The 26,918-nt window shown below is 35.4% G+C and overlaps 1 long non-coding RNA gene across 1 annotated transcript in view; it reads left to right on the top strand.

The window, feature by feature from the left end:
- LOC309632312 overlaps nucleotides 1-26,238 on the top strand; it is a 1,044,736-nt gene extending 1,018,498 nt beyond the window's left edge. Inside the window, exon 2 of the long non-coding RNA XR_014246854.1 lies at nucleotides 22,911-26,238. This is a non-coding gene — a long non-coding RNA (uncharacterized lncRNA). The remainder of the gene's footprint in view (nucleotides 1-22,910) is intronic.
- The last annotated feature ends 680 nt before the right edge of the window (nucleotides 26,239-26,918 follow it).

Raw genomic sequence — 26,918 nt, 5'->3', positions numbered from 1 at the left:
CTTAAATAAAAGTCCTTGTGAAAATAAAGGGCAAGAAGACCTACACTGTTTCAATAGAAACAGGGCCCAATAAGCCCTGAGTAATAGGAGCACTACCATTTTTTCTTAGGGGGAACTCATGAAATTATGAAGAAATGGTGCATTTGGCAAGAAAAAAACATGAAGAGATGGTGCCTGCACCCGACAAGGAGGCGATGTGCTTGGACACTATGAATTCCTCATCTACACTGATTGGACATTAAGCAAATATGTAAGAAAGCACATTTTCTTTACACATCTTTTTAAATCTTCATTAATAAATCACTATAATTTTCATGAGGCCACACATTTTGTAAAATCTTTTATCTTTTAATAAAAGTGTTTATTTAGACAAGGACCCACACACAGTAATATTTGGTCATATTCCTACACACCCCTTGGGCAGCCCTGTACTCTAGACAAGTACCTATACTGACTTCTGATTCACATAATAGTACTTGTGATTTGTACTGTAATTCATTCATCTAGTAAATAGCTGTTGAGCTCCAAGTAAGAGCCAGAAAATGCTTGTTGGGGACAGTGAAGACGGGTATATTTTACAAGAACACCCTCTCTGAAGAAATGGCATTCAATTTGAGGTTTTGGTGAAGTAAAAGTAAGTGATGCAAAGATCTGGAGAGAAATTATTTTGGGTAGAGGGAGCAGAGAGAGCAAAGACCCCCAGACTTGCAGCAGGATGGTCAGTGTGACTAGATCTGGATTATTCTGTGGTCTGAGCATCAGCCTATCACATTGGGCTGGTACCTCCTTGTCAAGAATATATATGTATTTTTTTCCTGAGTAAGATGGAAAATCACTTGGATATTTTGAACATTATACTTCTATGACCTGATTTATAGTTTCAAATGATCACTTTAGTTCTGGAGTAGAAATATTGTGTAGAGGGGCAAGAGTGGGAACAAAGAGACCTGCTGGGGATTCAAGGTGGGATTCAACTGTGACTTTGAAAAGGGTGGTAAACTGTAAATCATTGATCAAAGGCAGACCTGAAAAAAAACTTGGTAGGTTGGATGTCAGATGTGAGAGAATAAAGAGGAAAGGTAATGTCTTCTAAGGATTTTCTCTGGAGCAATTGAATAAATTGAGCGCCATATTCTGAGAAAAGTGAAACTGGGGGAAGAAAGGAAGCAGGTTTTGTGTTTGTTTATTTTGAAGGGGAGGAGACTTGACAGTACTGTCTTGGAAATACTAAATTTAGCTAGCCTATTAAACACTCAAGTAGTGATAAGTAAACAGTTAAACTTTTCAAGTCCAGAGTTCAACTTAAAGACCAATGCTGAGGATCCTTTGCAAACCAATGGGATAGAAGCCATAGGGTGGCATGAGTCCACCTAGAGAAAAAACACTAAGGCAGGAAAGGAGAACAGTGAACAAGTCCCAGGTACCCAAGCATTTAGAGGTAAGACACGAAGATTTAACAATGAGGACGGAGAAGGATTGGTAGGTTTTGCACAAGGATTGCAAGGAAGAGCCTTGGATGTCAAGTACAGAAAGAATTTCAGAAAAAGAGAGCAATCAACTCTGTCAAAAGGTGTCAGAAAATCAAGTAAGATAAGTGACAATGGTCATTGAAACTGGAAACATAGAAATTTTTAGTGTCCCTGAGCGACTAGTGTTCACCTTGGTGGAGATAGGAGTGTGATTTAAATAGCTTGACATTGAATAGACTTGAGGAAGTGGTGACAAAGCATAGATGCATAGAGTCATATGAGATATAATATGGTTTTTATATAGAAAAAGTGACTAGAGATGAAGACAAGAATATGAGTAAACTAGAAAGAACCTAGATTCTTAGTAGGTATATTATGCATGGAATGAATATACATGCACCATACATACCTAAACATTAATACTTTGCCAAATAGTTAATATATATGATAGGAAAGATTATTGTAGGTGGACTCTATTTTGGGAACATTTTTTGGGGAGATTTGATGTATTATAGGGAAAAGAAAAGAGGGTATCTTTATATTTTGAGGTGAAAAGGTTTTGATTGAATTTTTAAAACTCCCATACTCCATTCTAAAATGTAGATGACAGTTATTACACTTCAAGTTTCTATATTTCAAGTTGTAGAGAGATTGCAAATAGAAAGCAAAATACCTATCATGTACTCTTAGATCTGTAGGTTCACGCTCTCAGGAGCTTCCCAGATGAAATCTGGAATGGCCTCTATACGCAAAGGACAAGGAGACACCCAAGAAAGAGCCAGACTCTCCAGATTGGGAGGTGGCAGGTTTAATAAGCAAGGGAACTTACTTACGAGGCTTTTCTTGGTAGATCTCTGTGCCACCAGCCAGAATCTTAAGAGTCTATATAGAGGGCTTAACTGGGTTCAGTCATGTACTGTCCAGGTGGTCTCACAGCTCCCTGGAAACAGTGGGCAGGACATACATTCCAAGGACGGGAAAGGGGCTGAGGGGCCTCAAATTTCTTGTGTCCAGTTTGCAGGTCAACCAGCGGTCACTCATGTCCTCTCCATGACCTCTTCCAACAAGACCAATACTTTCTATACTGATAACAGCACACATGTGTTATGCTAATAGTAAATTAATGAGAGTGTTTACAACTGAAATAAATTGTATTGGCTAAAGGATGTAGATCCTATTCTAGAGAGCAAATCTTCATTAATTAAGATGAAGTTAAACTAACAAGGGTGGCAGTTCCCTCTCTAATCTAGTAACCTCAATTATAAATAATCCCATCAGGAGGGACACCCATTGTGAAGTATTTACCAGTGCAGAATAGAGCTAGAATGACTACTCTCCCAGTTTTTTTGTCTAAAGTTGGGGGTATAAGTAGAGACAGGTTGCGACTCCAGCAACTGACTTTCTGAATCCTGATTTTCCACATCATGTCTTAAGTCCCAGTATTGTTTTTGTTTTCCAGAAAAATAGCCAAGCTATGAGAAACTAGACTAGATATCTTTAACTCATACATTCTCTGCCATCATCCTAATAAGGGTCATGGTTAGATGAGAAAGACATCGTATCTTTCTGCTAAGGGATGAGGTCAGGGGCAGGTGGGTCTGAGCTTTCTGTCCTGCCTCATATCATTCCATCCCTAGTATAGGTGTCTCTCCCCTCTCAGGACAGAGGTGTTTTGTATCTTGAAGGCAGGTTAACCAAATAGGTTAACTAGAAGAGGAGGGCAGAGTGGTTTGTTGCTGGATCATTTAGGTCTTTCTAAATCAGTTCCAGGATTTAGGTGTGGCAAGGAGTAAGGGACAGTTAGGCTAAGTTGTCATGCATTTGATGGAAGTAAATGTCTACCATGGGATCATGTGATCCATGAGATACTTGACTTAGTACAGGACTTTTACACAGGTTGGGCCACCTAGTAAACTATGACACACAATTTATTGAGTTTGTCATATGACCCCTATCTTGCTAAGACTTTAATTGCATCTTTCTCTCTTTGAGCCAGGATCCTATTTCTACTCTTGTCAGTGTGGTACATTTTAGAAGGCAGTGAGGAAATAACAACATACACCATCACAGCACAGGCACCACACTGAAAACATACCAGGAGTTAAGTCTCTTCGGTATGGAAATAGCGGAATTAATGCTTGGGACAAGAGCAAAGCATGTGAAGACAAGAATATTAAAATGGTCTCTAGGCCCTTTTGTCTGGTCAACTAGTTACGTGGTACCAAGGAATAACCTGCACTTAGCTGTCTGGGGCTTAGAGAGGAGGTCTTGGATGGGGATATAAATTGATGAATTGTTGGCATAGAGGTGTTATTTGATCAGAAGTTCCTACAATTAGAAAGGAAGTGCCTACACAATGATTTTACATTTATTTATTTATTTATTTATTTTTGGCTGCGTTGGGTCTTCGTTGCTGCGCACAGGCTTTCTCCAGTTGTGGTGAGCGGGGGCTACTCTTCGTTGTGGTGCGCGGGCTTCTCATTGTTGTGGCTTCTCTTGTTGCGGAGCACGGGCTCTAGGCACGCAGGCTTCAGTAGTTGTGGCACATGGGCTCAGTAGTTGTGGCTCGCGGGCTCTAGAGCTCAGGCTCAGTAGTTGTGGCGCACGGGCTTAGTTGCTCTGTGGCATGTGGGATCTTCCCAGGCCAGGGCACGAAACTGTGTCCCCTGCATTGGCAGGCAGATTCTTAACCACTGCGCCACCAGGGAAGCCCTACACAATGATTTTAAAATGAGCATCCAAAGTGTGGAAAAGAAATCAGGAAAGTGTGCTATCCAGGAAGCCAAAATGAGTGTGTAAGAATTAGTGACCTCTCAACTCCTAGGAAGGAGGAAAGGCGAGAGTTCTTCTGGCATAAGAGGCATGATGTTCCTGTCATGAGGAAGAAACCAAGGGCCAGATTCTTGCTTCAAAATCAGAGGCTGCTTTAGGGCTTCCTCACTTGCACAAGTTGAAGAAAAAGATACAGATTTTATGCAATTACCCTCTAGGGGGATTGAATGACACAGGTATACTCTCACAAGCAGGATATGGATCCCTGGCTTGCTATCAGCTCTGTACTACCCTCAATATAACCATTTAGCAAAAGTTCTAAACAATTACACAAATATTTGTTCTCAGGATTGAGTGGAGATACCTATAAAGCAACCAAACTAGAAAGGAAACATAAAAAAGAGCTGAAAAATTAAAAGAAACAACAAAATAAAGCAAATAATAATGCTTCCTAGTTATATTTTCAAACAAAATTTTGAAAACATTTAAAGAATATTAACACTAAAAATGAAAGCCACTAACATCCACAGTGAAAAGGTAAATTCACCCCAGATCAAATGAAATATTTTTTTAAAAACTAACACAACCTTAAAATAAGTATGTTCAGGATTCTCAAAGAGAAAAAGGAAGGAAAATCATCTCAAAATGGTAATATGAAGCTATGAAAAAGGCAGAAAATGACGAGATGAATGGATAATAAAATACTTTATAGAATCTAAGTACATTGTAACCACTGAGTATTTTTAAAAAGTTAATTGTCACAATAAACTCCATGCAGGATTGGAAATAGTCTGGCATGTTAATCAACTGCAAGATGATACAGAAGTAATCACTTGGCATCACAAAATGACAAAGGGATTCAGTTATTAAGAATTTAAAGAAATACTAGCAGGTTCTACTTCAGGCTGGAAAAAGTTTCCCAAGGATGAGACCTCAATTATTAAAGACTAGTGCAAGCAAATTTTAAGTGCAACATACAACTAAATTAACTGTTGACTATAAAAACCAGGCTAGTGTTTTGTGTTTAAAAGGCAGAACTACATCTCTAGACAACAATAACACAGAAAATTATTTCAAAGACCATGTCTATAAGAAGTTAAATTTTGCTAAGGGCCTTGGTTTATTCAAGAAGAGGAAAAAGTTGTTGAATTTTAGTCTTTGTTAGAAAATATTTAAAATTTAATTAAGCATATTAAAATTTTAAGGGTAAGAGATAAATAATTGAAATTTTCTCTATACTTTCAAAATGAGCAGAGAAAATAAAAATAAAATATAAAAACTTGATCAATCCAACCTTAAGCAAGAGAAACATAAAGGAAGCTAAGAAATATGAAGGCAAATAAGAACTACAGACTATTATGTAAAAAATAATCACAAATATATGGGTAAATGTAAATATGAGATCTCACCAATTAAAAGAGCCAGATTGCATTAAAAATTAAAATGTAGCTAAAATGCATACAAGAGACATAACTAATAAACAGATTGAACATTAGAAAGTTAAAGATTGAAAAATATATATCATATCAATAGTAACTGTGATGGTTTATTTTAAGCATCACCTTTGTTGGGCTATGTTGCCCAGATATTTAGTCAAACATTTTTCTGGATGTTTCTGTGAAAGTATTTTTAGATGAGGTTCACATTTAAATCTGTAGACGTTGAGTGAAGCAGAATGCCCTCCGTATTGTGGGTGGGTTGCATCCAAGCAGCTGAAGCCCTAAACAGAGCAAAGATGGATCTCCCCTGAGCAAGAAGGAATTCTGCCAGCAAACAGCCTTTGGACTCAAACTCTAGCTTGCCTCCCCCCATCAGATTTTGAACTTGAACCTCCACAATTACATGAGCCAATTCATTAAAATAAATCCCTTTCTCAATTCTCTCTCTGTCTCTCTGTGGGGAAGCTTGACTAATACACTAACTAAAATAAAACATAAAAATAAAATAAAACACATATATCCATAGTAAATTGTGGGAAAATATTATTTAAAAGTAAAAGTACCAGACAGTCACTAAAGACGAGTTAACAAAAACCAATTTACAACTCCAAATTGTGGATCATTCAGGGTTCAACCAGAGAAGCAGAATTACTGCTACTAATATATTCATATATACAGACAGGGAAAGAGGGACAGAGCTCACTTACAGGCTTCCCCTTGTGCAATTCTGGGCTCAGGCTAAGCAGTGTGTCTAAGGCTGTTGTCTTCACGTCTGATGCTGGAGCTTGAAGCCCTCAGGGCAGGCAAGTGGGATGGGAAGTTGGATGTAACGTCGGGGAGATCAAGAGCAGGTGGAACCTGGGAGTATGAGCTGGAACTTCATAAAGATAGACTCAGGAGCTCACCTTGGTTCCCGTTTCCTCTGACCTAGGCGGTGTGGGCATCCCACAGAAACTGGACTTGCACACCTGGTGCTGAACACACACGCTGGAAGGAGAAAGCTGTTCAAGGAGCACCCAGGGCCAGGTAGAGCACTTGAGGCCCAGCTGCTGCTTCAGACCATCAGGCTGAGTCAGCAGGTGGGCAGCAGGTGGGGGATACAGGTGGGAAGATGGGTACAAACTCCTCAGACTCCACAGTGGGAGGAGCTGGGGGATGGTCACGCACCAGCCTTAGGAGAAGGGGGAATAGCTAAAGTTCTCGAGAAGGTAACTTTCCTTTTCCAGAAAAAAAGAAAAAGTTTCCCAAGATAAAGGTGCTTTCCCTCGGTGCATTTGGACTCCTGTTTGCTGCGCATTCCTCCTGCCTGGAATACTGATGCAAATCAGGACGCTCATCAATTATTTTGAGATTGGAAGACAAAAGTCTGTGCTCAAAGTGAGTCCTTAATAATATCTTTGAGAAAATACAATGCTGGTGGCCTATTTACTTCTGGATATTTTTTTTTCCAGAGAAAAAAAAAATCCTGATTCTTTTAACCACAGTAATTTGGACTCACTGTTACCTGAAACCAAACTCATTCTCCTCTTATTAACTCTATTATCTCAGTGAATTACAGAGCTAGGTATCACCTCAGAAGGAGGAATGGGGGAAGATGTATCATATTTTTAAACGAAAGAGAGAAGCCTGACACAGACTAGAGGATCAGGGTAAAACGGACTAAGGGATTACAATACAGTTGCTGGACTATGTTAAAGGTCCTTTTAATGTGGCTGGCCCTGATTTCAAGGGGAACCAGGCAAAGATGTTTGTATTTTTCAAATCCAGAGACCTAGAAGCATATGGTCAGGGAATATACTGCAGTTTCTAACTGGATAACAACTGGACTAGTCGTGTTAAGTTTATGACATAGGAGACATGGCCACGCCTCTGGCATTGGTAATTTGGGTTTCCCAATTTCTCTTTCAAATTATGTTAGTTATTAAGACTTGGGATCTTTTTTATTTACCCCCTTTATGCAGTACTCACAAAGAAATACAACAGGAAAAAATGATGGCACTATCTCTCAATAAAAGATAAAAGATACACCCTTAAGGGCAAAGAGTTAAGACAACAACTCTTTGGTATTGGTCTCCCTACACAAAGCACTGTAGCTGCCATGGCTCGTCACTCCTGTGATCGATATTAGATCACAAAGTAATTGTGCATCACTTTCAGGAACCATTTAAAATACAGGACTATATACTTTGAGACCAAAAATCAGTTATATTAAAATTAACAACAAAATGTTATTAAGAAAAACATAAACTAAGGGTGACCCAAAAATGGAGATGGGTGTAGGAATTGGCTACAAAGGAATATGAGGGGATTGTTTTGGATAATGAAACAGTTCTATGTCTTGTTTTTGGTGATGGCTTCATGACTGTATGTTTGGCAACACTCAGTGAATTTGTAAACTAAAAAGGGTGAATTTTACTCTATGTACATTGTGCATTAATAAAACTGATGAAAGAAACTCTTCTGTTTGAAAGCTAAAAGGCAACCTTAAATAATGAATTGGGTACAAGGATGAAAATGTGAAATGTTTATAATCGCACATTAAATAAAGCATATCAAAACTTGTGGAAGAGTACTAAAGTACTACTTAGAAATATATTTATCTCTTTACACATAATTGATCAGAAATTTCCAAGGGAAGACTAAACATAAAACTAGAAGTCAGAAATTTTGTTGGATGTAAACATGCTGAATTCAAGATGGACATAGACCAGCAAAAGTAATCTGCATATATAAAAGGAAGATAATAAGGGGACAAGAATAGTTAATATGAGTAAAAACTGAATAAGTTGGAGGAATCTGCCTTTTCAGATTCAAAAATTATTCAGATTCAATATCAAAAATTATTACAATGAAAACAGTTTGCATTGGGGCAGAACGGTATAATAAATCAGTGGAAACTTCTACAGAGTCCAGAAACACGCCACACCTAGAGGATGCTTGGCATGTCAGTGAGATATAGTCACAGATCAACTGGGAATTAATCCAAGGAAATTTAACAATGGTTGTCAGTTGAGTATCAGCATGACCCCAAAGATCTATTACTATCCTTAACTTATTTCCTATAAAATAAAGATAAATGAGTCATTTAAATCTGAAAAACAAAACTAACACAAAAGCTTTTAGAGAATTATAAAGAAAATATTAATGAGTTTGATTATATAAAAATATAAAATATTTATATAAAACAGACACATAGATTAATATTTCAAGTCATAAACTCATCAAAGAATCAGATCCCAGAATATGTAAGTCAATCCTAGATTTAGACAAAGACATACAAACTAACAAGTGGAAGAGTAGGCAAAAAAGTAATTCACAGAAAAGGAAACTTAAATCTCCAGTATATGAAAACATGTCAATCATAATAATAATCAGGTAAATGCAAATGCACTTTACACATATTGGGCTGGCAAACATTTCAAAAGTCTGACTGTAACATATGTTGTTTGTCTGAGGGAGGAAAGTAAACCCTGTTACTGGTGGTAATGTAAATTGATAAAACCAATTTAGAGAGCAATTTGACAACATCTACTTAAGATGAGGATGAGTGTAACCAATGAGCAAGTAATTCATATCCTGGATATTTACTAGAACTGGTCACGCATGTACTTAAAGAGACAAGAGGGTGGATTTTCATTACAGCATGGTTTGGAATAAGGAAAAATAGAAACAGCTTTACTTTCCATGTAAAACAATAACCACAACATGATAGCTTCATTCAATGGAAGAGCATCTTAAATAAATAATTCTATATAGAATGGTTAGGATAAATCTAAAAAGCTTAGAAACTACAATTTGCAGCACACATACTATATACTGCACATGGAACTAAACACATGTAGTAAAAATATAAAAATGTAGGACTAGACTAAAGTAGCAAAATAGTAGTTAATTTTAGAGAAAAAAGAGAAAGTTGTGAATCAGGGAAGGATGCACTGGCATTTCCATGATAAAGATTTAATTCATTAAAAAATTGAAAGTCTTAACTATTTGCAGAATAACAATTGTGAAATCTCAGTAGGGCAAAACAGTTGGCATTTACGTGCTCATCTGGAATTTTCTCTGTGAGTGAAATGCTTCAAAATGAAGAAAAAGAGTAAGAACCTGCAGACTGTTGACTTAGAAAATATTTGAGGATTTGGGTGAAGAAGTATATTTTTATGATTAAGGGGAATGTGGAATAAGGGGTCAATTTGTCATTTTTGTATTTCCTTTGATTAAAATATAGTGAATTATCTAACATATTTGGAAGCTGACGAGAACCAGCCAGGAGAGAGAAAGATGTTGAAAGTGTGAGGTAGGATGGGGCATCTCCTGGAGCAAGGCTGTGACAAAGTGGATAAAGGAAGGATGCTATATACCGGGTAGGGGTGGGGGAGCATGCTGGTCCTTGACAGAAGGAGACAGGAGGACCAGTTTTTCAGACACAGCTGCCAGAAGATGAGGGAGATCCTGAATTATTATTTTTTTTGATTTTGTAAATATTAAGCACAGGCAAGACTGTCTTCTGAAGAAAAGTTGCAGAGTAGTTATGTTAAATTATAAAATAGTCATGGAAGATAGTGGGAGAACATATTCATTAGAAAAATTTTAAAGGTTTGCCAGGCAGCACTGAGTGCAGACTTGAGGTTGTAATCATAAGTGCTACCATCATCACATTATTCATTTATTTATTTGTTCTAACAGTAATAGATATACAGGCAGGAATGAGGCCAATGAGTGAATATGTAAATCACTTCTTACAACGTTTTTATACTTTATAGTGAAGTATTTGTGCAAATGATTTTTTGCTGTGAATGCGTTCCTATATTTATTTTTAAAATCAGCTCTTTATTTAAAGTAATATATGCTTTATAATTAAATTTTAAATCCTGAAATTTCTAATTTTCTGAATATCCTCCTCTGCTCAAATTCATTGTTTATTCACACACATAATTTATTTAGCACAATATGCTTATTTATCCTTTTGAAATTGTGTGTCTTAATCTTGTGGATTTAGTTATTAGACTAATTGATTTGTTTTTGCATTGCTACTACTTAAGCGAATGATTATCCCCAATTATAGTGGATTAAGCAAGAGGAGAGTTTGACTAACATGCTTCCCTATGTTCATGTTACATTTTTTAGTAAAATGTGCATGTAGATTTCTCATGTCCGGCAGAAGAGATGTAGTCTCAGCAGGGCTTTGTGTCAGCTGAGTAAATAAAACTCTTCATGTCTAACCAAACTGCAATATCTAATAGTACTTTATAATTATAAATAAATGCATTAAAAGGTACAGTAAAAATGAACTTTCTACAAGTAATTCTGGAACTATTGCTCAGGATTTATGTGTCCTGATGTCATTTTCTGTGACTGTGCAGGATAAAGTCAGTTTCCCCCTTCTAAGTTTCAATTTCCTTGCCTGTAAAGTGGGCTAACTCAGGATGAGACCACAAGCTTGATGGCTTAGAGGTTAAGAGTAAATGAATTGTTGTATGTGAAATATTTTTAAAAGAAGTTATACAAGTAAAATATTTTGATTATTGTTGTCAAATATGTGAAGTAGTATACTATACATTAATAGTGTTTGAAAGTAAATATTCTTGTATAGTCCTTAGAAGTCCCCACATTTTGTGAAATACACAGTCATAGTAAAAGTATAAGAAACAAAGTACTAATTGTGGTAAACTTTACATGGTAGACTTATTGGTTTTATTTTCATCATACTTTTTCTAAATTTTCTAAAGTTAACATGTGATAACTTTTATAGACAGAAAGGAAAATTTCCAAAAAAATAGTTGATGGCAGCATCAGGGGACTGAATTACTTTTGTATTAAAGAAACACATAAGATTGGATTATCACTGCAGACATGATTTGAAATATATTTGGATAATTCAGTTAATGTTAATACAAGAAGTACGTGATCATCTCTCCAAAGCACAGGGGAAGTACAGAAAGGAATGAGGCTCACTTCTGTCCTCCAGAAGGTGCACACTCTCAGAGCACATTCTGTTTTAAGTCTTTCCACTTACGTAGACATCAGATTCATGGTAAAAACAAATCATCAGTATCATAACAGCCACAAACATGCCTGAAATGTAGCAGATGCCTACCAGCAGCTACCGTATGGAGCTTGCAAACTAACCAATTTTTTTTCCTTTAAAGAGAAATTTCAAAGTTATGAACCCAAACTGATCAATAAAGACCCTTATTCCATTTTTAAGGAGAGTGTTTGAACCATACAAAAGATAACAACTGCTAAGATAATGAAGATTTTAACAACCCACAGGAGTACTCAGATATTTCTTGAGAACAACCCATGCTCAGCTTCTGGAGCTAGGGAATTTTTTAAAATTTTTACTTAGAAATAATTTAGACACTAAAAAATGTTTCAGGTACAAGTTCAGAGAGTTGATGTGTACCCTTCACCCACCATCCCCTAATGTTATCAAACTACAGGCCACAGTGCAAGCATCAGAGCAAGGAGATTAACATTCTCATGCCCCCTTTATTTTCCTGTTGAATTGCTTTCTTAAAGGGATTCCTTTTTTATTTATTTTTTTTAATCCATAGTGGGCAGTCTCTGGCAATTTGCTTCTTAGGTAGAGAATGACTCAAAGAGAAAAACAATAAATTTCAGACCAGAGTCAAAACCTAAAGCTTCCTTCAGAGAATAGACAATGATCTTCATATCTGTAAGTTTTGCTCTGTCTATTGATCTCTCTGAACCCTGATCCCCATACTTAAATGTAATTCCGTTTTCCAAAGTGTGAAATCTGGTTTCCTTTATTTATCTTCAATCTATTTACTCATTTTCTCAAGGTTAGATACAGAGAAAACAGTTTCAGAATTGCTGATTCAAACCACTGTAAAAAGCAAGTCTACCATCTAAAGGTCAATATTATTTGTAGTACTATTTTTTTAGAGATACATTTAATAAGTTTAAAATTTTCACACATCGTAAATGTATAATTTGATGTCTTGACAAATTTTTAAACTTAAGTGACACAATAACTGTCTCAAGATAAAGAACATTTTCTTCAACCCAGGAATTGCAACTTTGCAGTGAATCCTCTCACCCTACCAGGATCAACCACTTCTCTGAACTAATGGTGTTAACATCTCCAGCTAAGACTGTGGGTTTCTGTATTTCTTCCTTTAACTTCTATCACTTTTGCAGCATCTGCTTTGAAGCTCTGCTATTACACACATACAAATTTGACTGTTGTCCTAAATTATCTTCCTAATCAATCAATTCTTTTGTCATTATGAAATGTCCTTTTGTATCAATACCCGTGCTTATGCTCTTTGTCTTGAAGTCTATCTTTTTTCTGATGTTAATAGTTACTCCACTTTTATATTTATTGGCATGTAATGTATCTGCATTGTTTCACTTTTAACTTAAACCTTTATATTTGAAGGATGCCACTTGAAGACAGAATATTTTGGATCTTACTTATATATCCAATTTGACAGTCTCTAATTCTTTTCCATCTATCTAGCTATCTTCTGTCTATCTATCTATCTATCTATTTATCTACAATCTATCATCTATCTAAAATTTTATTTTGATAAGAACACAACATGAGATCTACCCTCTTAACAGATATTTACGTGTCCAATTCTGTATTGTTACCTATAGGCATGATGTTCTGTATCAAATCTCTAGAATAAATTCGTCTTGCATAACTGAAATTTTATACACGTTGGTTTGGGACTCCTCATCAGCCTCTGACAACCACCATTCTAATCTTCACTTCTATGAATTTCACTATTTTAGACAATCGACATAAGTGGAATCATGCAATATTTGTCCTTCTTTGACTGGCATATTTCAATTAGCATAATGTTCTCCAGGTTCATCCATGTTGTCACATATTGAAAGATTTCCTTCTTTTATAATGATGAATAATATTCCATTGTAGGTATACACCACATTTTCTTTATCCATTCATCTGTTTATGGGAATTTAAGTTGTTTCCATATCTTGGCCATTATGAATAATGCTGCAATAAACATGGGCTTGGTTGAGATCCTGATTTCAATTATTTTGGATAGATACCCAGAAGTGGGATTGCTAGATCATATAATAGTTCTATTTTTAATTATTTTGAGGACACTTCATACTGTTTTCCAGGTTGGTTGTATTGGTTTAGAATTCCACCGAAAGAGTACAAGGTCTCCAATTTTGCCACATCCGCATCAACACTTCTTATCTTTTGCTTGTCATTTTTGATAGCTATGCTAACAGGTGTAAGGTGATATCTCATTATGGTTATGGTTTGCATTTTGCTGATGATTAGTCATGTTGAGCATCTTTTCAAATACCCGTTGGCCCATTTGCATATTTTCTTCGGGAAAATGTCTATTTAAGTATTTAGCCCTTTCTTTCTTTTTTTTTGGTTTATTTGTTTTTGGGTTATGGCAATTTCTTATATATTTTGAAAATTAACCTCTTATCAAATATAATAACTGTGATATTTTCTCCTATTTTGTTGGTTTGATTGGCTTTTAACTCTGTTGATTGTATCCTTTTCTGGCGAGAAGCTTTTAAGTTTGATGTAGTACCATTTGTCTAATTTTGCTTTTGTTGCTTGTGCTTTTGAGGTCATATCCATGAAATCATTTCCAAGACCAATGTCAAGAAGCTTTTCCCCTAAGTTTTCTTCTAGGAGTTTTACAGTTTCATGTCTTACATTTAAATGTTTAATCCATTTTGGGTTGGTTTTTGTCTATGGTGTGAGATAAGGGTCCAATTTCATTCTTTTGTATTTGACTATCTAGTTTTCTACCTGAAAAGGCAATTAGGAATACAACCCCATTTACAATAGAATCAAAAGAATAAAATATTAGGCATAAACTTAACTAAAGAAATGAAAGGCATGTACAGAAAACACTGATGAAAGAAGTTAAGGACTTAAATAAGTGGAACACGTCCTATGTTTGTGGATTGGAAGACTCTGTATGGTTAAAATGTACATACTACCCAAAGCAATGTGTAGATTCAATACACTTCCTATCACAATCCCAATAGCATCTTTTGCAGAAATAGAAAAATGATTCCAAAATTTATACGGAACCACAAAAAATATTGAACCACCAAAAAAATCTTGACAAGAAGAACGATGCTTGAGGCATCATACTTCAAGATTTCACAAAGCTACAAAAATAAATCATTATGGTACTGGCATAAAGAGAGACATATTGATGAACAAAGCAAAATAGAGAGCTGAAAAATAAATCCACACTTGTATGATCAACTGATCTTTGACAAGGATGTTAAGAATGCACAACAGGGAAGGATAGTTTCTTCAACAAGTGGTGCTATCTCTAAATATAATTCAACTGTCTAGTCTATTGATATTTAATTTATTGATATGTTGGATTTATGTTTATCATTTTGCTAATTGTTTCTATAATTCTCCCTCTTTTTTGTTCCTCTGTTCCTGCATTTCCTGCCTTCTTCTGGGTTAATTATATAGTTTCCTAGCATTCCAATTTTAATTTCTCTAGGTATATTTTTCTTTTTAAAATTTATTTTGTAATTTACATACAAGTAAATCTACTTTATTTCTTGTATGAGTTTTGAAAAATGCATAATGTTATAAACCAACCACCAGTATCAAAATACAGTTTCATCATTCTACCCCAAATTTTTTATGTTACATCTTTGTACCTACCCTACATTCTTATAACCTCTGATCTATTCTATATTTTATTTTTTTAAATTAGGTTATTTGCTTTTTTGATGTTGAGTCGTATGAGCTGTATATGAGCCATTTTGTATATGGTGTGGGAGAATATTCTAATTTCATTCTTTTACATGTACCTGTCCAGTTTTCCCAGCACCAATAATTGAAGAGACTGTCTTTTCTTCATTTTACATTCTTTCCTCCTTTGTCATAGGTTAGTCGACCATAAGTGCGTGGGTTTATTTCTGGCCTCTCTATCCTGCTCCATTCATCTATGTGCCTCTTTTTGTGCCAATACCATACTGTTTTGATTACTGTAGCTTTGTATTATAGTCTGAAGTCAGGGAGCATGATAATGTGCAAATGATATGATTGATAAGGGATTAATAGCCAACATATATAAACAGCTCATATGATTCAACATCAAAAAAACAAACCACCTGATTAGAAAATTGGCAAAATAACTGAATAGACATTTTTTCCAAAGAGGAAATGTAGATGGGCAACAAACACATGAAAAGATACTCAACATCACTAATCATCAGGGAAACCCAAATAAAAACCACAGTGAAATATCAACTCACATCTGTCAGAATGGATCTCATCAAAAAGAACACAAATAACAAGAATAGAGGAGGATGTGGAGAAAAGGGAACTCTTGTGCACTGTTGGTGGGAATGCAGATTGGTGCAGCTACTGTGGAAAACAGTATGGAGGTTTCTCAAAAAACTAAAATAGAACTACCATATGACCCAGCAATTCCACTCCTCGGTATACATCCAAAAGAAACAAATACACTAATTTGAAAAGATACATGCACCCTAATGTTCATAGCAGCATTAGTTACAATTGCCAATATATGGAAGCAACCTCAGTGTCCATCAACAGATTAATGGATAAAGAATATGTGATACACACAATGGAATACTACTCAGCCATAAAAAAAGACTGAGGGTTTTTTTTGTTTCTGTTTTGCTTTTTTTATATGACTGCTTGCCAATCCAACTGAGAGAACCGGGATGTGCCATCTGGTGAAACCCATACAAACACTATTCCTAGTGCCATTCCCTTAAGTGTCTAAACCCTTTGGTTCCTGCATGTGTTTTTAGCTTTCTAGCATTTTCATGTAGTTATTTTTCAAGAATGTACAACTGCTGTTTATTAGAGACAGGGCAAATCCAACGTAACCTCTACTGCCAACACCAAAAGTAGAACCCCCTGCTGCCAAAATTTACAAATCCAGGTTCAATTTTCAACTGGGCTGTTCTGTACTATTTTCTGCTACCTTGCGTATGTGATCACCTCTATAGACTAAATCCCATAGATAGTTATAGACTTTATAGTTCAATTGTACCTTGGACCACATCTCATATTTCTGTGTCATTGTTTATTAATTGACCTATTTTTTTTCCTGAACCTAGACAGCCAACTGAACAATATGTTCTCTGTAATTTCGAAGCCAGATTCACAAATGGAATAACCACTCAGAACTCTAAGCAGTATAAATAAGGGTATGACAATGCTTCTTCATCCCACCTGAATCTAACATGTCCTATGTTCTAAAAACTGCTTTATACTACACAACAGCCACTTCAACTGTGCAGACTTTCTCATATTCACCCTTATAGCCAGCTGGCATAGTTAATGGATGAAGGAATAACCTCAAATAAGTAATAAATATATTAAAATGTTATATCGTTAATTTATTTTCTAATTATTTCTGACATTCAGTACATGATGTTACATAATGGAGAAATTAATTTCAGAAATTAATTTCAGACATTTCCCTTGAGATATAATTTACTATAGAATGTGTATAAAGCAATCCATGGTTATGGCCAAAGTAATGAAATTCATGGTTACACTTCACTTTTATTGTCGATATAGAATAGTGGCCCGATTATAATCCTGGGACATTAACAGGGCTATTGCCCCTGAAAACATGCACAGAAAGTTGTCAAGGCATGATGCATTTGAAGTTATTTTTTCTTTGAAGCTACCTCAATATCATATGGGCTTGAAACCCAAAGAGTAGGAGGTGCCATACCAGTCACAATCTTTCTAGTGTATTGTATAATAAAGAATTTCAGGAATAGAAAGAGTTCCTTCTGAATGCTGATAGCATCTGAAAAGTGGTTTAACATCAGAGCTGTTTTCTGTTCTCTAAGATTCACTTAGCTATTAACCAGTTTCTAGATGTTTTATCTTTTCTGTTTTGTGATATAATGAACTAGTTGCATGTGAAAAGTACACAAGAGACTTCTTCAATAAAATACATGGTATGCAGTTCCAGAGAGGATGTGCAGCTCAATAGATCACATACGCCACCCTCATTGCCTCCTGAACTTGATTTCACTGTCTACAGTTAGTACAAAGTCTGAGCCTATACTTCCTTCTCCATTTGGTAAATTTGGAGAGTGATCAGACTGTGAAATTTTGTAAACCAGCTCTTCATTTATGTTTATGAATCTTATTTCAGCATTTATGAGAATGGTTAATCTGTCCTGCTTATGAAATGAGGCTTAAAAATCTAATCTACCCAAAAGCTGAAGCTGGACGTCCACCCACTCTTACACACAGAACTACAAAGAAACAGTTAGTTATTTATAATGGCCTTATTTTCTCCAGTCTAGCATAACCAATAACCTTGATGACTCTTTTTATTCTGGGAAAAATAGTTAACAGTACACAGACACAGTAGGGAACAAGAATTAGTCAGGCAAACTCATCTTCTCAGAGGCTCTTAAGGGAATGAGTTTTCAAGTATCTCTCTGGATATTTCAAAGGTCAGTTTTATGTGTGCCAACTCTTCTGCTGCATTTTTCTTACTAAAATATTTTTGTACAATTCTTATCCACTTTTGACCAGAGTAAAATTGATTGTTTTGTACATATACCATTCAATATACTGCTTTGAAATGCAGATAAAAATGCTGTTATAACACTTAATTGTAAAATTAGTAAAAAGTACTGCAATTGTACAAGACAACGTAACTATTTTGTAGGATAATTCTAAATTCTTGTTTATATGGAAAAGGTTTCAGCTCTTTGGTCATCTGTGACGTTGAAGCTTTAAGCAAATAAACAAACAAGACATACTCTTTTCCATTATGATCGTCTTTGACTTTTTTACATTTCTGTGAAAATGTAGCATGACACATCTCAATATTAGGCTTACTTTTCATGGTCAGTGTAGCATTTAGTATTTCTTTGCCTTCTATCTTTTTGCATGTGTCGAGTATACCTTATATGTACACTTACGTGTTCCTTATGTGTCCTTTATTTTTTTCCCTAGGAAGCCATATGTAATTCTTTAATTTATCTGTTGAGGATACTTAAAAATCAACCCCTCCTCTGTGTCTTAGCTCTTATTCCCTTCCTTTCATCCTTCCTTCCCTCTGTACTTTTGATACCAGAAAAGCTTTATCAAAAGTCCAGGCTCTTGTTCAACTCATCCAAAATAATTTGGGTGAGGAACACAAAGGAAAACACACAAACACACACACACTGAGGCTGAGGAGCAAAGAGAACAAAGAAGCAGCTTATTTAGGGCAGAAGCGAAAGTTACACACTCAAAGAAGGAGAGTGTGGGCATCCTTGTGAGGGTGGTCATGCGCAGGGTTTTTTGATCCCCCTTTTATTTTTAACCTTTTGAATGGATGGGGTCTTTTTCATTAGGGGTGGGCTATTCGTTGAGGGGAAGTTGAGGTGTGGCCTGGATTGCACCAGGTTTCATCAGCTCCAGGTCCTGCACATTTGTCTCCTAAAGCCACTGTACATGTTCTCTTAGAGCTGTTTTCGCTTACATTTTCCCTTACTAGTGGAGCACCACACATGGAAGGTCATACAGGGTCATCAGCAACCTGGGCATTTTTATTGTTCATGCTCCGTGGTTTTCATGGTCAGAGTTTCTTGCTCAGATGCTGCAAAGTTTCTGTTTTAGATACCATTCCTCCATGGGTCTTGGCCTTATTAAATGCAAAACAAGGAGGTGGCTTTGTCTTCTGCCTAATGCCTGTGCATGAGGTGGCTGTCCTTGGGTCCAGCCCTATCTTTCTTGCCTCTGCCTCACTTTCTCCATTCTTCAGACTTTATTTCCTTTTAGAAAAAACATAAATTTAAGGAAAGAGTAGAAACCACCCAAACCACCATCAAAGGTAATCAAAAGTTTGAAACTTGTAGGTATCCTTCTCTTTCACATCTGTGTAATGTTACCTCATGTATAATATGACAGCAGATTGAAATCATAGTTCAGGCATACAGATGGGGGGCAGGTGGCTACTGAGGATCCGGTTTCAGACACATCTCTGCACCACTGATAACTTGATTTTTCTGTGAAGTGTGCCGAATCCAAGTGAGGTAGGAGATAGATAGGCTTCAGGCTGAGCAGCTGCAACTGGTCTTCTGCTGACACTTCGAGATAAAGTACCAGCAGGAACATTGGACCCTGATTAGGTGAAAGACAGAGTGACCACAACTTACTCATTCTTGCGGTCAAGGGAATTTCCCAGCCTGACACATGTGGAGAACAGGTCCTCAGTCTAGGGGAGGGGCCAAAGGAGGAAGGAGATGCCAGCCCATAATATGTCCTGCCAACTTCCTAGAAACCTTTGCACTGGAATCCATCTTGGCTGAGAGATGCATGCGCACACCCAGGAAGGACCCTGAGTCAGACCAAATGTGGGCACAAGCGAGGTGACTGGCCAGAGACAACCTGGAAAACTACCTCCATGTGAGAAACTTAAGCCACCCCTATTGCATGCATCTCACTCTGAGTTTTGCTCATACACAGGTAGTTTGCTTCTAATAAACACTGTCTTTATTCCACAATCTTGGTCTCTTTGCTGAATTCTTTCTTCAAATAAGACAAGGACCGAGGTCTTTCTTCCAGCGGTTTCACCCCCAGAATCACAAGGACACCAGCCATTTTTAAAACAACATCTGCTAACTGCCACATAGCTTCTTGCATCTGTGTCTCTGAGGCTACAGTCCTAACAAATCCCAAATAAATAACTTTTTATTTCAATCTGGCCTTCATTTCTGAAATTCTTGTTAACTACACACAATACATACACACATACATACATATACACACATATGATATAAAATTGTATTTGTGTTCTGCCAGACAACAAAACAGGGGGGACTTATCAAGGCAGAAGCCACAAGGTTATTGTTATATGAGGTGTTTATCAAGAATTATAATTGGAGTTGGCAAGAAATAAGGGGCACTTGTTAAGTAAAGATTGTTTGGGTCTGAAAGAGTTGCATAGTTACAAGGGAGAACAACCTTGGGAAACAAGGTTGCAGTTAGCAGAAGTTGTTTTAAAGATGACTGGTGTCCTTGGGTTAGAGATAGTTCACAGAAAGTCCAGGTTCTTGGTGGTACAGGGACATGTTTTAGATCAGATCCTCAGTGGCTGCCCAGCTCCATTTTTGTATGCCTGAACTATGATTACTCCATACAATTTGTCATCAGTGGCTATGTATAATACTGTATTGTGTTTTGAAAATTTATATAAATGCTGTGACACAGTACATTGGATTAGTATCTTGAAAGTTAAAAAAAAGAAAAAAAAACTTAAAAACGGTATCCATCTTGAGTCTCTTAGCCCAGTTCTATCATTTTAGATGCTGTCTATAAGCAGTGCTCAAACTGTAGTTCTTAGCTAGTATAAAAGAACTGTGTTTCCATATCCTCAACATCATTGTATGTCCTTCCTAGAAGTAATCCTCTTGCAAATAAGTCTTCCGTTAAGGTCCAGGTGTTCTTTTGTCAATCATTTTGCTCCCATTTTATAAAACAATTACAAATGGTTATGTAGAAAAAAAAGTATTTGTTTGAATCATTAGTTTCATTTTTTGCTTTCAACAACATTGAAAAGGGAACTAATTAAGCTGCCAGGTATTCACTTGCTAAAAGTAATGAATGATAATAGACCACAGTGTCACTTTTGGCATATGACTCAGAAGGAATTAAAATAATTGAATGACAAAACTCCTCACCGGCTCATTTATTGCTCATTTATTAATTTGCATGAACATAGATACAGTGTGTATCTCTAAGAATGATGATGAAGTCTTAGTCGGGCACAAGTAGTACTCACTCAGAGGCACAGGAACACAATGTGAAATAAATCATATTGCTGCCCATTGAGATATGCATATAGAGTTAAATTATATTTCTATTTTTATGTTTAAGATTTATTAAAATTTATAACACATTTCTCTAGTTTGATCAACTTTTAATAGTAGCATGGTAATTAATCAATCCAGATTATTTATTAACTTGGAAATATACAATTACAGAGACTTTTTAAAAATCAATTTTCATATAAAACTTTATAGTACAGATATGATGGAGAGATTAATAAAATAATTTCAAGTATAAAATATATTGGGATAAAATTCTGTGAGAGAAATGAATTGAATCACATTAGAGGAGAAAAGATACAATGTAAAATTGTAAAGAATGTACATTTTAAAGAAATGCTTGCACATTATGCAGGGTAGCAAATCACTCTACTATTTAGATTTTTTTGGAAATATTTCAAAGAGCAGTCTAACAGTTCTATTAATAAATGTTAATCAGGTTGGAAATTTCATCCACGGTGACTCTCTAAGCTTTGGAGGAGATAATTTTACCTGTCAGCTGAAAAAATTCCAAGGTAGTACATAGAATATAAAAATCCTTTAATATTAACAAAGAAACTGAGGAAAACTGTTCTATAATATTTATTTTTATATTTTTAATATATGTCAAGGATTCAAGATTTTTTAATAGTTTATCATTTTCTTGCTCATTATAAAATTATTTTCTATCATATTTCAAGTTCCCTTACTGAAGTGATTTCTTTCTGGGCTCAATAGTTTTAATTGGACTACTTTGTAAATCTGTATCAAAATACACTCTTTTATTTTTAAGTTTCACTACCTGATGGGTTAAATTCTCTTTATTCTTCTTTAATAGTTTCAACTATACTTTCATGGTGCCTGAAAATATACAAATTGGTTTGTATAGTTATGTGGCAAAAATGGCTCTCAAAATTTTGATTGAATTTTAAATACATTTTAGAAAGAATTTAACCCTGCTATTATACAGTTTTTCCCTCAGTGGGTATAATCTACCCCTCCTTTTAGTTAATCTTTTATATCCTTAAATAATATTTCATACACTTTTCTTTAGTGTTCTTTAACCTCATTTATTGGATTCATTTCTAAAAATCTTAGAGTTTGTTTGCAATTGTAATTAAGGCTTCCAAAATGTTAAATTTACCTCATTGGTTTTTCTTGGTTACTACAAAGTTGATTTTTTGTTTACTGCTCTACATCAGCAATCTTACTTAACTCTGGTTATTTTAAATTGTTTTATTTCCATAGTTTCTCTTGTGTTTTCTCTTTAAAAAATCGTATTGGGCTTCCCTGGTGGTACAGTGGTTGAGAATCTGCCTGCCAATGCAGGGGACATGGGTTCGAGCCCTGGTCTGGGAGGATCCCACGTGCCGTGGAGCAACTGGGCCCGTGAGTCACAATTGCTGAGCCTGCGTGTCTGGAGCCTGTGCTGCGCAACAAGAGAGGCCGTGATGGTGAGAGGCTCGCACACCGCGATGAGGAGTGGCCCCCGCTTGTCGCAACTAGAGAAAGCCCTCGCACAGAAACGAAGACCCAACACAGCCATAAATAAATAGATAAATAAATAAATAAATAAATAAATAAAAAATAAAATGACTAATACTCTAAAAAAAGAAAAAATCGTATTAGGAAGGAAAATTTAATTACTTTTTCTGTTCTTAGTCATATCTTTCTTTTGTTTGTGTTTGTTTTCCAATTTTACTGATAAATAATTGATATACATCATTGTATAAGATTAAGATGTACAACATGGTGGTTTAATTTACACCTATTGTGAAATGATCACCACAGTAGGTTCAGCTATCATCCATCTTCTTGTATGGGCACAATAAAAAGAAAAGAAAGAAAATAATAAAGGAAGAAAATTTCTTCTGATGAAAACTCTTAAGGTTTACTCTCTTAACTACCTTTCTGTACAACAGTTTTAGCTATAGTCATCACATTGTACATACACCTTTGGTACTTAATATCCTATAACTGGAAGTTTTACCTTTTGACCACCTTCCTCCAATTCCCCCTCTCCCCACATTCCACCTCTGGCCACCACAGGTCTAATCTTTTTTCTATGAGATTTTTGCTTTTTAAAATTTCACATATAAGTGAGATTATATAGTTTTGCTTTTCTCTGTCTGACTACTTATTTCACTTAGCAGAATGCCTTCCAGGTCCATCAATGTTGTCACAAATAATAAGATTTCCTTGTTTTTTGCGACTGAATTATATAGCATAACTTTTTAATCCATTTATTCATCAATGGACTCTTCAGTTGTTTCCATGTCTTGGCTATTGTAAATATTGTTACTATAAACAGGGGGGTAGAGATACCTTCTCGAGTTAGTGTTTTTGTTTCCTTTGGGTATATTCCTGGAAGTGGAATTGCCGGATCATATAGTAGCTCTATTTTTAAATTTTGAGGATCCTCCATACTATTTTCCACAGTGGCCGTACCAATTTACAATCCAAACAACAGTGCACAAGGGTTTCCTCTTTTCCGCATCCATACCAGCATTTGTTATATCTTGTCTTTTTGATGATGAACATTCTAACAAGCATGATGTGATATCTGACTGTGGTTTTGATTTGCATTTCCCTAATGACAAGTGATGTTGAGCATCTTTTCATGTGCCTGTCAGCCCTTCACATATCGTCTTTGGAGAAATGTCTATTCAGGTTCTTTTCCCATTTTGAATTGGGTTATTCGATTTTTGCTGAGTTGTATGAGTTTTTGTTGTAGTTGTTGTTTTGGATATTAACCCCTTATTAGATATATGGTTTGCAAATATTTTTCCCATTCCATAGGTCGTCTTTTCATTTTGTTGATGGTTTCTTTTTCTGCGCAGAAGCTTTTTATAGCTTGAAGTAGTCCCACTTTTTTATTTTTTAATCTGTTGCTTGTGCTTTAGGTGTCATATCTGAAAAAAAAAAACCTTATCAAGACCCACATCAAGAAGTTTTAGTCCTGTTTTTTTCCTAAGAGTTTCATGGTTTCAGGTCTTACTTAAGTCTTTACTCCATTTTGAGCTAATTTCTGTGAGTGGTATAAGAAATGGGTGCAGTTTCATTCTTTTATGTGTGAGTATCAAATTATCCTAGCACCATTTATTGAAAAGACTCTCTTTTCTCCATTAAGTATTCTTGGCTCCCATAGCAAATATTAGTTGACCAAATATACTTAGGTTTATTTATGTTCCATTGGTCTATTTGTCTGTTTTCATGCCAGTCCCATACTATTTTGATGACTATAGGTTTTTAGTATCGCTTGAAATCAGAAAGTGTGATACCTCCTGCTTTTCTCTGCTTTCTCAGGATATCTTTGGCTTTTAAGGGTCATTTGTGTTTTCTTATAAATTTTAGGAGGTTTTTTGTACTTCTTTAAAAACTTCCCTTGGAATCTTGATAGTGATTGCGTTGACTCTATAGAGTGCTTCTGGTGGTATTGAAATTTTTACATTATTAATTCTTCCAGTCATAAACACATGATATCTTCCCATTTATTTGTGTCTATTTCTTTCATCAGTATCTTGTAGTTTTCAGTACAGGAATCTTTCACCTCCTTAGTTAGATATATTCTTAATTATTTATTGTTTTGATGCTATTGGAAAAGGGATTAATTTCTTTATCTTTTTCAGAAATATTGTTGCCAGTGTATAGAAACACTATTTATTTTTGTGTGTTAATTTTGTATGCTGCAACTTTACTGTGATCATTTATTAGATCTAAGAGTTTTTTGGATTTTCTATATATAAAGTCATTTTGTTTTCAAATGGGGACAATTTTAATATTTCCTTTCCAAGTTTGATACATTTAATTTCTTTTCTTAGCTACTTGTTCTAACTAGGACTTTCAGTTCTATGCTGATTAGGAGTGGTGAGAATGGGCACTGATGTCACATTCATGACCTTAGAAGAAAAGCATTCAAACTTCCATTGAATCGGATGTTAGCTGTGGGTTTGTCATATATGGCCACTAAAATGTTGACTTAGGTATCTTCTATGCCTTATTTGTTAAGAATTTTTATCAAAATGGATGTTAATTTTTCTTAAATTGTTTTCCTTCATCTATTGAGATGAATGTATAATTTCTTTCTTTTATTCTATTAATGTGATGTATCACACTGATTGATATACCTATGTTGCACTAGTCTTGAATCTCAGGGATAAATTCCATTTAATCATAGTGAATGATCCTTTTACTGTGCTGCTGAATTTGGTTTGCAGTTATTATATTGAGAATTTTTGCATCTATATTCAACAGAGATATTGACCTGTAGTTTTCTTATTTGGAGTGTCCGTTTCTGATTTTAATGCTGGCCTCATTAAACAAGTTTGGGAGCCTTCCTTCCTCTTTAATTTTTTGGAAGAGATTGAGAAGGATCAGCATTAATTCTTCTTTAAAAGTTGGGCAAAATTCATCAGTGAAGTAATTTGGTCCTGGGACTTTTTTCCTTGGGAGGTTTTTGATTACTGATTCAATCTCCTTACAAGTAATTGGTCTGTTAAGATTTTCTATTTCTTTTTTATTCAGTCTTGGTTAATAGTGTTTCTAGGAATTTTTCTATTTCTTTTAGGTTGTCTAGCTTTTTGGCATACAGTTCGTAATGGCCTCTTATTATCCTTTGAATTTCTGTGATATTTGTTGTAATGTCTGCTTTTTCATTTATAATTTTGTTGATTTAGCTCCTCTTCCTTTCTTGCTTGGTTAGTCTAGCTAAGGGTTGTCATTTATTTTTATTTTTATTTTTTTTGTATCTTTTCAAAGAACCATTTCTTACTTTGGTTAGTTTTTTTCTATTTTTTATGTTTTCTATTTTATTTATTTCTGCTCTAATCTTTATTATTTGTTTTCTTCTGCTAACTTTGGCTCAGTTTGTTCTTTCTTCAGTTTCTTAAGGTGTAGAGTTATTTATTTGACATCTTTCTTGCTTCTTGATGTAGACATTTATTGCTATGTACTTCCCCCCTTAGAAATGATTTTGCTGAATCCCATAATTCTGATACGTTTTATTTCTACTTTTGTTTGTCTCAAGAAACATTTTTTATTCCCACTTTAATTTATTCTTTGATCCACTGGTTGTGTTCTTGATTTCTAGTTTCATGCCATTGTGTTCAGAAACATACTTGGTATGATTTAAATCCGCTTGAATTTTCTAAGACTTCTTTCAAGGCCTAACACATGGTCTATCTTAGAAAATATTCCATGTGCACTTGAGAAGAGTGTGTATTATGCTGTTGTTGGATAGAATGTTCTATTTATGTCTGTTAGGCCTATTTGATCTTTAATACTTTTCACATTCAAAGTTTTCTTATTGATTCTCTCTGTCTGCATGATCTATTCATTTTTAAGAGTGGGATATTAAAGCCCTCAACTTTTATTGTAGTAGTGTTTATTTCTCCTTTTAGCTCTCAGGTTTTTAGGTGCTTTGATTTTGGAG

This window comes from Balaenoptera borealis (assembly GCF_965194805.1).
Source record: "Balaenoptera borealis genome assembly, chromosome: 7".
NCBI lineage: Eukaryota > Metazoa > Chordata > Mammalia > Artiodactyla > Balaenopteridae > Balaenoptera > Balaenoptera borealis.
The sequence above is the reverse complement of the archived record's forward strand: the minus strand, read 5'-3'. Positions and strand labels throughout refer to the sequence as shown.